Genomic DNA, 13,477 nt, shown 5'->3' on the forward strand with positions numbered 1-13,477 from the left:
ATTTCAGTATGTTTCGTGGATATGTCAGTTCAGCCTCAAGGAGGGCTTTTAGAAGAGAGACAAGCGAGGTGCAGTAACGGTGATTTTCAGCTCTTGGACTGTGAGGGACTTCTGTAGAGATTTCTTTTTTCCATGGGCTCAACTGCACTGTGCAGGGTGCTGCAATCTGCATCAGGGAGCTTCTCAGAGGCCTAAAAACTCTGAGCGCCAGAGCAGACTTCAGGGAGGGAAGGGAGAACAGCAATGGACTGCAGAGGATGGTAAACTGTGGGGAAAAAACAAAACACCTGATCACATGTAACAGCTCTTCATGCACTGCCTGCAGAGAAGTGACCCTTCAGGTTTATTTTCTGAATGAATGACCCAGCATGAATGCTGGAGCTTGGTGTTCCACATGCTTCCCACGTCTTGCTCTCTAGAAGAGAGAGAAGCATTAATGGAGCAGTATAGTGATGCCAGGTTTGCTCTCAGATCAGTAGCCAAAGGAAAACACTGTCAGCAGCTCTCAGACTGAGCCTTCCAGCCAGTCTTGTTGGGGTGTAACAGGGGTGATGACCTCTGCTTTGACTTTGGAAGCAGAATGTCCAACTGAAAACTTTAAGGAGCAAACTCACAGACCTTTGCAAAGAGTTGCTGCACTCTTTTCATCCCAGGTCCGGCAGATGGATCAAAGCTAATTCTGCATCAGATCTCCACTGTGTGCTGAAGAAAGGAAACTCAGCCTTATCTTGTTCTTAATGTTCTGCCTCCACATTCACAAAGGAAACAACTTCCAGTAACAATTTCATTATTTCAGTATCAGTAGTGAATGACCTCCAGATATTTCAATAACTGTGATGGCCAGCTGTAAGAGGGGAACTTGCCTTTGCTTCTATCTTCCAGGCTTGCATAAGCTGCCTAACTTGTACATATAGCACATATAGCAGCATTGATGTTACTTGGAGGTTAGCAAGGCAAAACTTTCCTAGCTTCTTCTGCCCGAATTCTGGGCAAATGGGGCTTGCAAGTGCCTATTTATACAAGCAGAAAATGTCATTATTCTGTCCAATTATAATCTCAAACTTAAAAATTAATTGAGGCAGGTATTAAATTAAACAGGTTTTGCTTGAGTAAATATTTTCCATTGTGGAGCCTAATCTATTCACTTAATAATCTAAAGCAATTTTATTAATTTTTTTTTGGTTTGCAGAAAAAAAAAAAAAGTCTGTTCCATTAGGAACTGTCACTGGCTTAAGAGGATTTTAAACCTTTTTATGGTTTGACTCAAAGAAAATTTATTCCTGCAATAGGTTTAATGGTTCTTAGCCAATGTTGTCTTCCCAGCTGCAATTGGGATGCAATAAAAATAAAAATAAAATAGTCTTCTGTTAGACATGCACATTCTTGGCTGCCAATAATGATTAATATTTCCCCCTACAAGATCATCATATTACTCGGGTTTGACTTAAAAGCTGCTGATCCCTATGGGGCTTGCTAAGGGTTTTCTCCCAGAGTGGCTCTGATGCAGTGAAGGTGTGACCTGCAAAGCCTTTGTTTGTAGTCCATCTTTGCCCCTTAATTGCTGATCTGTGTCACTGTTTTCTAGGGTTCTCTGCACAGGAATGCCATTTTGGGATGATGGAGAATTATTTGCAAGAGGAATTTCTGAAGAATCCCATGTCCCTCAGAGGTACCAGTGGGGAGGACTGTCTAGACAGCTTGGTGAGCAGAAGAGGGGAGGTAGGGCTGACTCTGACCCCTCTCCACTGTTGGGCAAGTCACAGAGGGCTTTGACACCCACTCAAATAAAGAGTAAATAGTGGTAGGAAGCTAAGGCACTGCAGTTAGAAACCCTTTAGCTGCAGGGCTCCATCCCTGCAGTGCTTGGAAGGAAGGTCTGGATCCCAGCCATCCTCATGTGCTGTCTCTTGTTAATCCTGTGGCTGTCCCCTCTCAATGCATTGGCAGTGATGGGTATATCCAAGCTCAGAGGTGTGAGAAGCGGCTGGAAGAACAAGGCTGGCCTAGGTGGATGTTTTTTTGAAGTGTTACAGCAGATGATTTTGGGGCATCGCCAAACATATGGGGCTGGAGCTTCATGCTGAGAAAGTTTGCGTTCTAATTCGTGTCTATTTTGGCAATGCTGTAATGGTTTGTAGTAATAAAAACCCTGGGAACAGGAAGGGACAAGATGCTCAGCCGATTTAAGAGAGACCTTTGCCATTAGCAGGACATACATGCTTTCAGATGAGCTTGTCACATCAGGCCTAAGTGAATTTGTGATTCATGGACTTGCTAGGCTTTCTCTGCCTTTGTCAGGCAGATCTGTTGGACAATATGATGACACCAGAGATTTTGCATAAAGGAATCTCTTCCCACTTCCTGTTCTGTGAAAGGCAGCTAATTTCAGGACAGAACCTGGCAGTCGATTGTAGGAAAAGAAGTGATCATCAGTACCAGCAATTAAAATTGAAGTGGAAAATGAATGAGAGCTTGGACTAGCATCTGGAGTTCCTTTAGAAAGCAATTGCAATCTGATACAAGTTGTAACAATATTGTTAAGCTTGCTAGTGTTGGTTGATGGATACTCCTGCCCTGAAGTTTTTGTTTAGATAACAGAAAGAGCTGTGTCTCTGAACCAAGGAGATAAGGAAGTTCTGCTGAGTCTTTGTACCAAGGAAATAGGAGGTCCTGCTTGGAATTGGTCACTGAATATGTAACATACTTCTGGGAAACTTCTGCATATGTAACATACCTCTTGGAAAACTTCTGCATTTGTAACGTGAGTAATGTATATAAACGGAAGATGTTTTGTGAAAACATGATAGGAGGATTACCCCCATGCATCCAGTGCTGATATTAAAGAATGTCTGCTTTCTAACACTCCAGCTTGAGTCGTAGAGGGTTTCTTGATCCAACAGTCTCAGGGTATCAAAACAATCATGAGTGCTCAGGGCTGTTTTTTACATCCATCAGAGCACTGCTGCTGAACAATGGCTGTCAGCACAAAGAGCTGCAGGAGTGGTGCTAATGCAGCCTTGCACTAAGCCCAGACAAAGATAAACTACGTTCAGCATCATTTCAGAATCCAAGGTTAAACGTCAGGCTGGTCCAAGCAAGTTTTATGAGCAGCCCTCGCATAACAAACCTGTGAGGGTGCAGAGGGGGAGCATAAGTGCTTTTTGGAAAGGAGAATTGCTTCCCTTTCCAATTTCTAAAGGCTCACAATAAATCATAGCCTGAACACTCAAAAACAGAAACCTGATGGCTTTTCTGCTCATCTTGTAGTGAAATAATGGGTGCTGTGGTGAGAAGGCATCACTGTGAGAGACACTGAGTCGCCAGGAAGGAAGCAGGAAGACTCAAGCTTGAATTTCAAACTGTGTCTGCCAACCTCCAAACAGGGTGACCTGAGGCTTAGGGAGCACTGGCAGAACCCTACAGGCTAATGCTGCTTCAAAAGGACCTGAATCTAAGGTCTTCTCACTGCAACTGAGCTGGGTGTGGGTCAGGCAAAACTATCTGCAAAACTCAAGTCAGATTCACCTTGGCAGGAGGGGACAAACCTGGACCTGGCAGGATCAAAAGGTGCATCTTGGTGACAACATTGAGAGTAGACGTGGATGGCTATCATTTAGAATCATTGAGTCTTTTGAGTTGGAAGGGACCCTTTCAACTAGTGGTTGATTTGGTCATCTAATCCAACTCACTTCCAATGAACAAGGGCATCTACAGCTGGATCAGGTTTATCCACTGATTCCACTGATTAATCCAGTGATTCCCTTGCCCCTCTTCAGTTGATCTTCAGCACCAACTGTGTGAGTATGCCCACTTTTCTTTCTTTTTCAGCGTAAGTTGTATATCAGGAAAAGCCTCTTTACAGAAAGGGTTGTTAAGCACTGGAATGGGCTCCCTAGGGAGGTGGTTGAGTCACCGTCCCTGAAAGTGTTTAAAAACCGTTTTGATGTGGTGCTCAGGGATATGATTTGGTGGTGGGTTGTTAGAATTAGGGTAGTATGGTCAGGTTGTGGTTGGACTTGATGGTCTTTAAGGTCTTTTCCAACCTGAGCAATTTTATGATTCAGTCATTGCACCTGTATTCCTTTACTGTTCCTGGGTCAGTGTAACCATATCACTTGTGGAGAATATGTTTTTGTGTTCCTGCTGTTCCAGCACATTACCCATCCTCACGTACGTCCCTCTGATGCTATTTCTCTGAGTGGGCTCAGCTCTTATCACCTTTGTTGAGAGATGCCCGTATTTTCTTATGTCCTTTTCAGCTGTTCTGGTAACTTAACAAACCTTTTCTACTGCACAAGGGTCTGTGAGTGCAAGGCATGTTGTGAGAGGCACTGAGAAAGGATGTCTTACTTCTAACCCTTCTCTTTCTTCCACCAAAGCCTCTGTTGTCATGGAGTCAGCCCTTGGACTGCCTTGGGCCCACTGTTGTCCTGGGGGGACGTGATGGCTGCAGTCACGAGTGCTTCAGCCAAGTTCACCACACTGTGCTGACGCATTGCTGTGCAGAGATATTTGAAAGAGGCTTGTGTGGACAGGAAGCGGGACAGATTAGAGGCACACTGAGGCTTTTATTTTATGCCAGGACTTCAAAATGTTCTCAGTGGTATTCCTGAGGTCCCATTTTTAGCCACTTTCTACATGTGTATAATAGAACAGGAGACCAGCCATACTGCCCTTGTGAGCCACACATCGAGTTTTCACAGGCTGAGAGTCATAAGACACTTCACATGTACCAGAGAGCAGATGGGCTCCAGGAGATGAGCAGGACAGGCTCGTTCAGGTCTGCTTCCTGCAGCAGCTGGAAGGCAGCTCACCCAGCACCCCCTGACCATCTCTGCCACCCCATGATCTGCTCTGGAGCCTGAGCTGGCTCTTCTGGGTGCCTGCATCAATTCTAGCCATCTCATCCATACCCCTCAGAGCCCTACCATACCAGCTCCTCCAGTGCTTGTTGAGTGTGTGTGTACAGAGGTACCCAGAGATCCTGGCAGGCTGGGATAGCGGGCGGTGCTGGGATTTTGCTGCCTCTTTCGTCCCCCCATATGTTTGCACCCTTTCCAGACATGCATCAGTTCCACTCCCACAGGAACACTGGGAAGAACATGCTCCAGCTGCTGTTCCTCCATGGTTGCTCCCCAGCAATGTAAACAGTTTACAGGGGACTTTGTAAACAGCAGATTTGTTTAGGATATTGCCTGCATTCCCTCCTCAGTGTTCCCTTATTCTGCAGCATAGGGCAAACACTGAGCTGCCAGTTGTAGGTCTGCGTCTCGCATCATCAGAGGGAAAGATGCTGGTGACTAAGAGGAAGGAGCAGTGTATGCTCCTGCAGTCTGTGTGAGCCTGCTGGGTTTGGAGGATCCCTTCAGGGTCTCCTGTACATGTTGTTGTATCCAACAGAGGAAAGTTGGCATGGGTTGAGGCTGCTGCTGAGCCTTTTCCAGGGCATGATTGCGTGAGAGAACAGAGTTTATCTGAGTGGAGAGATTGCTTATGCTGTGCCCAGGGCACTGGGAGATTGATGAGAAATCCTCAAAGATCTTCATTTTCTATTTGAGAAAGTCACTGACTCCCTGGGGAAGCTGGTTGTCCACCCAGGAAGTAAGGATGTTAAATTTACTTGGCCTTCATCCCTTGGGATTAATGTCTGAAGATGTCTGTTCTCCCTTCACAGCTGTCCACAAGGTGGTTCTGCCCATGCTCATCAGTAGATAAGCTTCTCTCTGCTACCCCTTGACCTTTGTAAAGAAGCAGATAATGGAGAGAGCAATTCTACCTGGGTTTCTGCTTCTGCCACAGGAGCTTTGTCAGATCCGAGCTATGTTTGCTCTATTAAACCTCATATGCGTGCACTGAACATGAACAGTTGCAGAGGTGGATGGAGGGAGCTCAAGATAGAGGCTGACGTGCCATGAAAATGATCTAGCAGCAAACGGAAATGTTTAGAACAATCAAAGGCAACTGGGTGAATGAGGGACAATCCTCAAGCACCCAGATGTCTGAAGGGCGAGTCCAGCCTTACTTCTGCCAGTAAAACATCGCTTCTGCAGTGTGGCTGGGGGAGGTAGGTGCCCAAACAGGTGAGCATGTGAGGGCTTGACTTCCAAGAAGCATTTAGGGATAGTCAGCAGACAAGGAGTGAATGTAGTTCGAATGTTGCAGCGTACCTGTTGTCTGTTGTTTGATTTTCTGCTGACATACTTAGGCCTGAGCAGCCTCCTCTGTTAGCGTGACCATGTGAGGGGCTGTTTGACCCAATGTTGACATGTTCATCATTATTGGGAAGGCAAGGCCAGCCTGTTCTTCCAGATGGACGTGCTACTTCTTTCAGAAGCACGATGTATAGCACGGACTCAGCTTGGTCAAGGAACAGTCACGAGGGGTGACTTTTGGATGTCCCTGGATTTTTTAAATACCATGTTAAAACTCTGTTTTCCTTTGGAGGATGCTGGATAGTTGAGCTCTGTCCAGCAGAATCTTCTTGGCTTTCTGGTGAGCTTCAGCTGTAAATATTTGAACAGCAAAAAGTCTCGTCTTAGCCTTAGCAAAATTTAATCCTTCTGTACATAATGAAATCTGGCTTAAGTCACAAGTGAAAGCGAGAGTGATAGTTTCAGGTGTTTCCCTGTGGGTGTTAGTCCACATCAGCATGGAAACAAGCGTGTAACTCATCACAGGTGGCAGCCTGCTCATCAGGAAGGGGCTGAAGGGGCAACTGCTTGGCTGAGCTTAATGTGCGCCTGAATGGGAAAACAGGAGGGTTTCAGGTCATGATGGATGAAGTGAGACAGAAGGTGGAAGGCACAGCACTGTTAGGAGAGTAGCCAATTCTCACCTCTTTCTGTTTCCTCACAGTTTCTGTAGTTTGTCTGTAGCTTGGCACCAGTTTTGCTATAAACCTCAAAGCTCAAGCAGATTGTCATCCCTGCCATAGGTAAAATCTCCCTCTGTTCAGCTTGCTTGTCTGCTTCATCCCCTCTTGAGTGGACAATGCAACAGTATAGGAAGGGCTCTATTAAATTCTTTTGTCCCTCGGGCCCTCACCTTGATCACGCAGAAGGCTGAGAATAGGAGGCAGGAAGCTTTGCCTTCCTCGCATCCCATCTGCCCAACATTTTCATGGAGAACTCTACTGCAACCTGAGCTTGGGATACTGAACTCCCAGAGAGCAGAGCTGAGTCTGAGGGCTGGGAGAGGAGTGCAGATTACTGAGGAGAGGCTGAGCAGGTCTGTGGAAGGAGACAAGTACCAAAGCACAAGAAAGAAGAGGGAGAACAAAATGCGTGTGGGGGTTGTGAGGCATTTGGCTGTGATGAGAATACTCCTGAAGGACCACCCAGGACTTGTACACAAAAGAGCTGAGAGGAGGCACAGGGGTGCCGTGCTGCCAGGCAGACCCAAGTGTGCAACGTGATCCTCCAAAAACAAATTTCTTACATGAAAAATCTGAGGGGGCTGGGGCTTCTTGGGGCCTGCAGTGCTGGAGGTGCAGAAGGTGTGCAAAGAAACAGGTCAGGAAGGGGGGGCAGAGCAGCTGCTGGGGCAGCAGGTCAGGACCACGGCACTGGCCAAAAGGCTCTGCAGTTCTGTACAGAGAATATGTTTAAAGCATTGATGTTTCCAGATGATCGCAGAACTGACAGCTGCCTCCTGCAGCCATCAAAGACCTTGAAATCCCACCTTCCTTTACAATAAGCAGGTGCCTCACTTAGATGCCTTGAGTGAAAACATCTGGAAGCCCCCAGACTTCACCCCAAATTCACCCTGCCCATAACACCCAAGCAGACAGGTTTGTTCCTCCTATATGCAGCTCCCCTGCCAAAGGCAGTGAGTGCAGGCTGTGCTCCTTTGTTTTGGCCTGGGCTGAACTGTGTGTGGAACACATCTGGAAGAGAGGTATGCATCCATGGTTCAGCCACACATCAGCGCCTGTTAGAGGCCTTGGATTTGGCACAGGGACCAACTCCTGCTTTGCCTTGTGCTCCTGTCATTCCTCTGGTGGAGGAGGCAGTTGAAAGTGATTGGCAAAACCTTTAGGGATTCATGTGTCTTCAATCCCAATTTCAGTGCTGCAGTGGTAGGAGATCCCCGGCTCTCAAGCTGCAGAGAGGTGGGAGTAAGACCAAATCAAATGGAAGGACATTGCCAAAAAGCACTGCCTTAGTATCAAAGCAGTGTCCCCACTTGTAAACTAGTGCTGCCCAGCAATGCTTTCTGCCTTGTCACTAACTTTACCAATCCTTTTGTCACAGGGCTGCCAGTGAGGTAGTGTGTCTTGTGATCAAAGCAGTGTCTGTACAGCTGAGCCCTGCATCGCTTCCAGGTCCTTTGACTTCGGCTTGACGAGTGATTCTGAAGGTAGGGTTGAGATGGCAAGTGCTATCAAATTAATAGGGAAGATGATTGCTAATAAACTGGGCGTGATAATACTTGGCAGGGTGGGAAGGGCTGATGAATGTTTGCTGAGCCACTTGAAACTCTGAGAGTGCCTGGAGTGCTGTTAGGTGTGCAAAGTGATTCTAGGGAGGGACACATGCCTTCACTGCCTGTGAGCTGGTGCTGGGGGCTCTGGCAAGCTGAAACAATTCCCATTTAGGTTTGACCTTTTGCTGGATATTAAAGCCTGGCTGTGGCTCAGTGAGATGAACACTGCAGCAAATGCAATTCCTCAAGATGAAATATCTCTCCACTGGGTAATTCCAGCCTCATTTTGTGGGTTGTTGTATTATTTTTTTTTTCTTTCCCCCTGAATCATTTATTCCCAGTGTCAGGAAGGTGCAGAATGACTTTCCCCACTGGCTTTCAGAGCTTCATTGATTCAACTCCCACTCCTGCAAATGTGCTGGACCAGCAGCCCTTGGTGTCTGATATTCCCAGGAGGCGGATGGGGAAGGAAAGAGTCTCAGGGCTGGGGGAGCCCTTCAGTGAACCCATTCACAGTCGGGGTGAGATGCTATCGAATATTAAGCTTCATAGTACAGAACCTGTGTTTTTATTTGCAGAGTTTTGGCCTTAAGTGCCTGCTCAGCAGTCTGCATGTGGAAGGGAAAATAGGGCACATTAAAACTGCTGGTGAAAGCAGGTTTTGTGCTGGAAGGACCAGGAGTGGGCACACTCACAAGACCTGGGCTACCTTGAGCACCTTCAGATACTGCCAAAGGTCACAGAAGGCAGTGCAGTTTGTTGTCTGTCTGCAGTGTTCAGAGAGAAAAGGGGTAGGGTGTGTTACAGCAGTTTCCCAAGAGGAAGGAGATAATGGCAGATCAGTGGTAGGGTGATGAGTGGTGAGTAGGGTCATCTACAATAGGTTGTGTGTAGCACCTATATATATCTGAGACTGTACAGACCACCATAGACCTCTGGCCCTTCCTGCTCTCTAGTTCACTGTTGCATTGTAACTCCTTTGCTCATGCTGGTTATGAATCCGGTCCTTTCCCTTCAGCAAAAGAAAGCAATCTACTCCCACAAATGTGTAGTGAGCAAATTCAATCACTTGTGTGTCTACCAGACAGAAGTGAGTGAACCTAGGCCTCTGCCTGTCATCATCAATCTATCAGCAGCCCTGTATCTGAGTTCACACTAAATGCTCCCTGCTGCAGCTCCCTTCTCTGATTGAGATGAGAACAAACAGTGCAGCAACACCTGGAGAAAACAGGGCCCAGAGTCCCCTAAAAATCTGGGAACTCAACCCAAGATGTAGCAATCATGTACTTGTGTCCCAGCAACATTGTTCTGAATGCTCAGCTTTGGTATTACCTAAATAGTGTAGACACCTGTGTTCTTGCTGGTGTTCTCCAGGTCCCTGAGGTAGGGTGTGTAACTCCAGTAATGCAGCAGGATCTCTCCCTTGGCTTTGCAGTTCTGGAGGTGTAGGTGAATTCTCAGCTGCTTCTGGCTTGCACAGCTCTACACGGTTTTGCTTTGCACTGTGATGTGCTTTCTCCATCTCCTGAGGCTGTTTCACACCAGACTCTTCGGAGAGGACAATCACTTTATCTGTGAACGTTTCTGTTATGGGAGCAGAGCTGAGTCACTGCTGCTTTGCGCTTGGATACAGTGCTGAGCACGGTGAGGGGGCCAAGTGGGTGTGAAACGCAGAGCACTGCTTGCCCCCTCTCCAGAAGAGGAGCAAAGAGAGCAGGACAGCTGTGATGTTGGCGCAGTGCTTAATGCAGGGCGAGATGTATGCCTTGTGTCCTGCACAGCTAGTAGCCAGGGACTTGCTACTGAGCTCCAAGCTTTGATTGTCAGCGTTTCTAGTTGTCTGACTGTCCCCACTATAGTTTGCAAGACTCCCCTATCAAATACTTGCAAATGTTTCCATTTGTTCTCTGTTTGGTCCAGTTTCTCCTGTTTATTATCCTAAACATGCCCAGGACATGACCCTGACTTCCCTCTCCAGTCCTCATTCGAATTCCATTTAACTTCTGCTTCATCCTATGAAGAAGTAAAAAACTCTGCTCAAAAGTGCAGAAGAATTAAGATGGGTCTTTGCACTCTTCCTTCCATGGGATCATGCGTGGTGCTCTCATATCTATTGGGCTCATGAAAACCTAAAAACACCAAAAACTGCAAAAGGTGCTGGTGGTGACTTGCAGGGGGCTGGAGGCTGCAGAGGGGCCAGGATGCTCAGTGCTGGCAAGTATCTGAGTCACTGTTTATTACAGTGCTACACAGGAATGAAAAAAGATCAATATTTATTAGTCGCAGAAAGCATAATTTTGCATGGAAAGCATCGATCAGCATGTCAGCCAAGACAATGTCATTACATCTTCTTTACGATTTGGTCAACTTCCCTACATTAGTAAGGACTTTGTTCCCCTAGACAGATGGAGCTGGGGGCATGGCTCTGTGTTAGAGGGGAGCAGACAGGGCCTGCAGGGGTTGTGATGCACTGAGGATTGTGTTTAAAAATCTTGTCTAGGTGGTATAACCTCGAGTGCAGCCTCCCTTACAGCGCTTCCAAATCAGATCCTAAATTTTTAGCCTTTTATCCCAGTGAAATAAGCTGCTTGCCAGCTGGGGTCAGGGTGAAATCTCCCTCCAGAGGGTAATACTGCACAGTTATGGGCATTATGGGATGCTGATGCCATCCTTTAAGTCAAACCAGCATATGTGGGGAGGATGACTGTCAGTCCCTGGAGTTTCTGCAGTTTTGTAGCAAGATCCCCTTATTCATCTACAGAAGCAGTTCAGACCCTAACATTTGCAGAGCTGTTCTGTCCCCAGCAGAGACACAGGAGCACCAGGATGGGCATGTAAGCAGCAGGCTCTATGATCTGCAGAAAGCCAGGGTCAGGGCTCCTGGGCCAGGGTTCCCAGCAGTGCTACTGGCTCCTTTAGGGCAAGCCACAAGTCAACCACATGCTCTGCAATTGCAGACTTTGGCTTCCATTTAAACACCAAAAATAATTGGCTCAACAAGATGGGGGTGTAGTGGCTTCTCAGAAAATCCTACTGTAGGAGTCATGATGGGAATTCTCTGCGACCAAACTTTGTGGTGTGTCTGAGCCAAGAAAGTGCACCCCTGGCGCTCAGTAAAAGAATCCTGACTAGACTGGTTGTGAGACTTAACCTGGGTGTTTGTAGATTGAAGGTATTGTCAAATGAAGATGAGTGGCCCTGTCTGGCTATCTGTGTGATGGATGAGGTGTTGTTCCATGCAAGCAGAAAGAAGGGACTTCCATGTGGACCCTGAAGTTTTTAAGACCATTGTTCCTGCTTCCACAGCCAGCCTGACCCGCTGAACAGTACCATGTCTCCACCAGAAGCCAAGGCCGGATACCTTAAAGGAAGGCATAAAAATCCCCTAATGCTCATAACTGTGCAGTACTACCGTATGGGGGGAGATTTCCCCCTGACCCCAGCTGGCAACCAGCTTATACCCTGAAGCAGGTGAATCAATAGCTGTTATGATTTTCATTTGAGCTACTGTCGCTGCGGATGATGTTCTTATTCCCATAAATGTCTGATCCTATTGTGAAACTCTCTAATGATGTTTGTTATACTGCTTTTTTGATATCCTGGTGAGGAGCTGATGTTCTCAGATACAGTAGTCAGGTTATATCATGAATGACCTGCTGCAGGCTGCTGTTGGGATCCAGAAGGGGAGCTTAGCCCCTTCCTCACCAGCCCAGCCAGCTCCTGCTCCCTTCCTGCTATTTTAAACTGACACTCCCTTGCTTTACGGTGACCATTTAGGGAGGGAAAATGACTGACGAGCTCCGTACCTGTATGGATTTTTGGCTGAGGCACTGCCCTACAAACAGAAGTGTACCAAAAGTCGATCTGTTTCCCTCTGGAATATTTGCAGGGTATTTCTTAGGAATTGTGAAGCTGATAACAGACTAGTTGATCTTTGGTCACCAGCTGTTTCAGGTGATGGAAGCAGTATCTTGTCTGGCAGTGCCCTATCAGTCCTTGTCTCTTTGGACATCCTGGTCAAAGCTGAGCAGCCTCTGAGCAGGTTGGTGTACAGCAGAGGGTCCAGAGGACCAAAGCTCATTGCAGTGTCTAGGAGACCCTGATGTGACTAACTCTGAATGAGAACTTCTGGTGGCATCTGCATCAAGTAAAAGCTTTCATCCAGAAAAGATCCCTCCCCAGACAGCCATCTTTAGGGTGAGATGGCCAGCCCAGAGACTGCCTCTTCCACTGCACCTATTCCACCCACTCCAAGCATGGGAGAAGTTACAAGGAAGGCTACCCACGAAGGAGTGGTGGAGGTGTGTTTGCCTGCTAGCAAAACAGCAGAGGGGAATGAAGGCAGGAGAGCAGGTCTCGTCATGTAGAAAGGGGAGGAGGTGACACAGCCCATGATAATTGGACCATTAAATCTAGCAAAGGCACTGACACTTACACAATGTGGCTTAGGGAAGCAAATGTTCTGTAGTAACAATAACTCTTCAATAGCAAGCAATAATAAGCAGCTGCAGTCATTATTATTTTTTTAATTTTTTTTTTTTTTTTCTGCTGACCTGGTGCTTAATTCTGTTGTTCAGACTCTGGGTCAAATTGTTCCAAACCACTGTGTAAAGGCCAGATAGGTTTGCAGAGATGTGCTGGCAGGACTAAGAGGAAATTTTGGCTCTGAGATAGTTTGTAAATGCCTCTCAAATGTCTGCTTGTGTTTTTCTATGCTTCCTCTCTTCCAGCTTCAGAAATCATAGCATGGGAGAGAACCACCCCAGTGCCCTTGGTCAGATCCCCTTTGTTCAGTGAGTCACCAGCTACAAAGGATGCCAGAGCTGCCTGAGACAGTCACAAAATTGGCTTCAAAACCTTAGAGATTACAAATCTGGCTTTAACTCTTCTTGTTTGTTGTAGGTCTGGGGAGCGGGGTTTTCATCTCTGAGCCACTTTCTCAGACTTTTCAGCTGTGAGAGCTGAAATGCCAGTTTTGTAGTAACAAAAGTGGAATTTAGCATGTGGAGCTGGGGACTGGAGAACAGCACTGTTTCTGAAAGCTTCACAGTAA

General features: G+C 46.8%; 1 long non-coding RNA gene across 2 annotated transcripts in view; it reads left to right on the forward strand.

Moving 5' to 3' along the window:
• Positions 1 to 13,477, forward strand: part of LOC107318504 — a 93,422-nt gene that overhangs the window by 23,469 nt on the left and 56,476 nt on the right. For both annotated transcript variants that reach the window (XR_001557382.2, XR_001557383.2), the window contains exons 4-5: positions 1,586 to 1,701; positions 8,253 to 8,358. This is a non-coding gene — a long non-coding RNA (uncharacterized LOC107318504). The remainder of the gene's footprint in view (positions 1 to 1,585; positions 1,702 to 8,252; positions 8,359 to 13,477) is intronic.

The sequence above is a fragment of the Coturnix japonica genome, chromosome 10 (genome assembly GCF_001577835.2).
Source record: "Coturnix japonica isolate 7356 chromosome 10, Coturnix japonica 2.1, whole genome shotgun sequence".
Classification (NCBI taxonomy): Eukaryota; Metazoa; Chordata; class Aves; order Galliformes; family Phasianidae; genus Coturnix; species Coturnix japonica.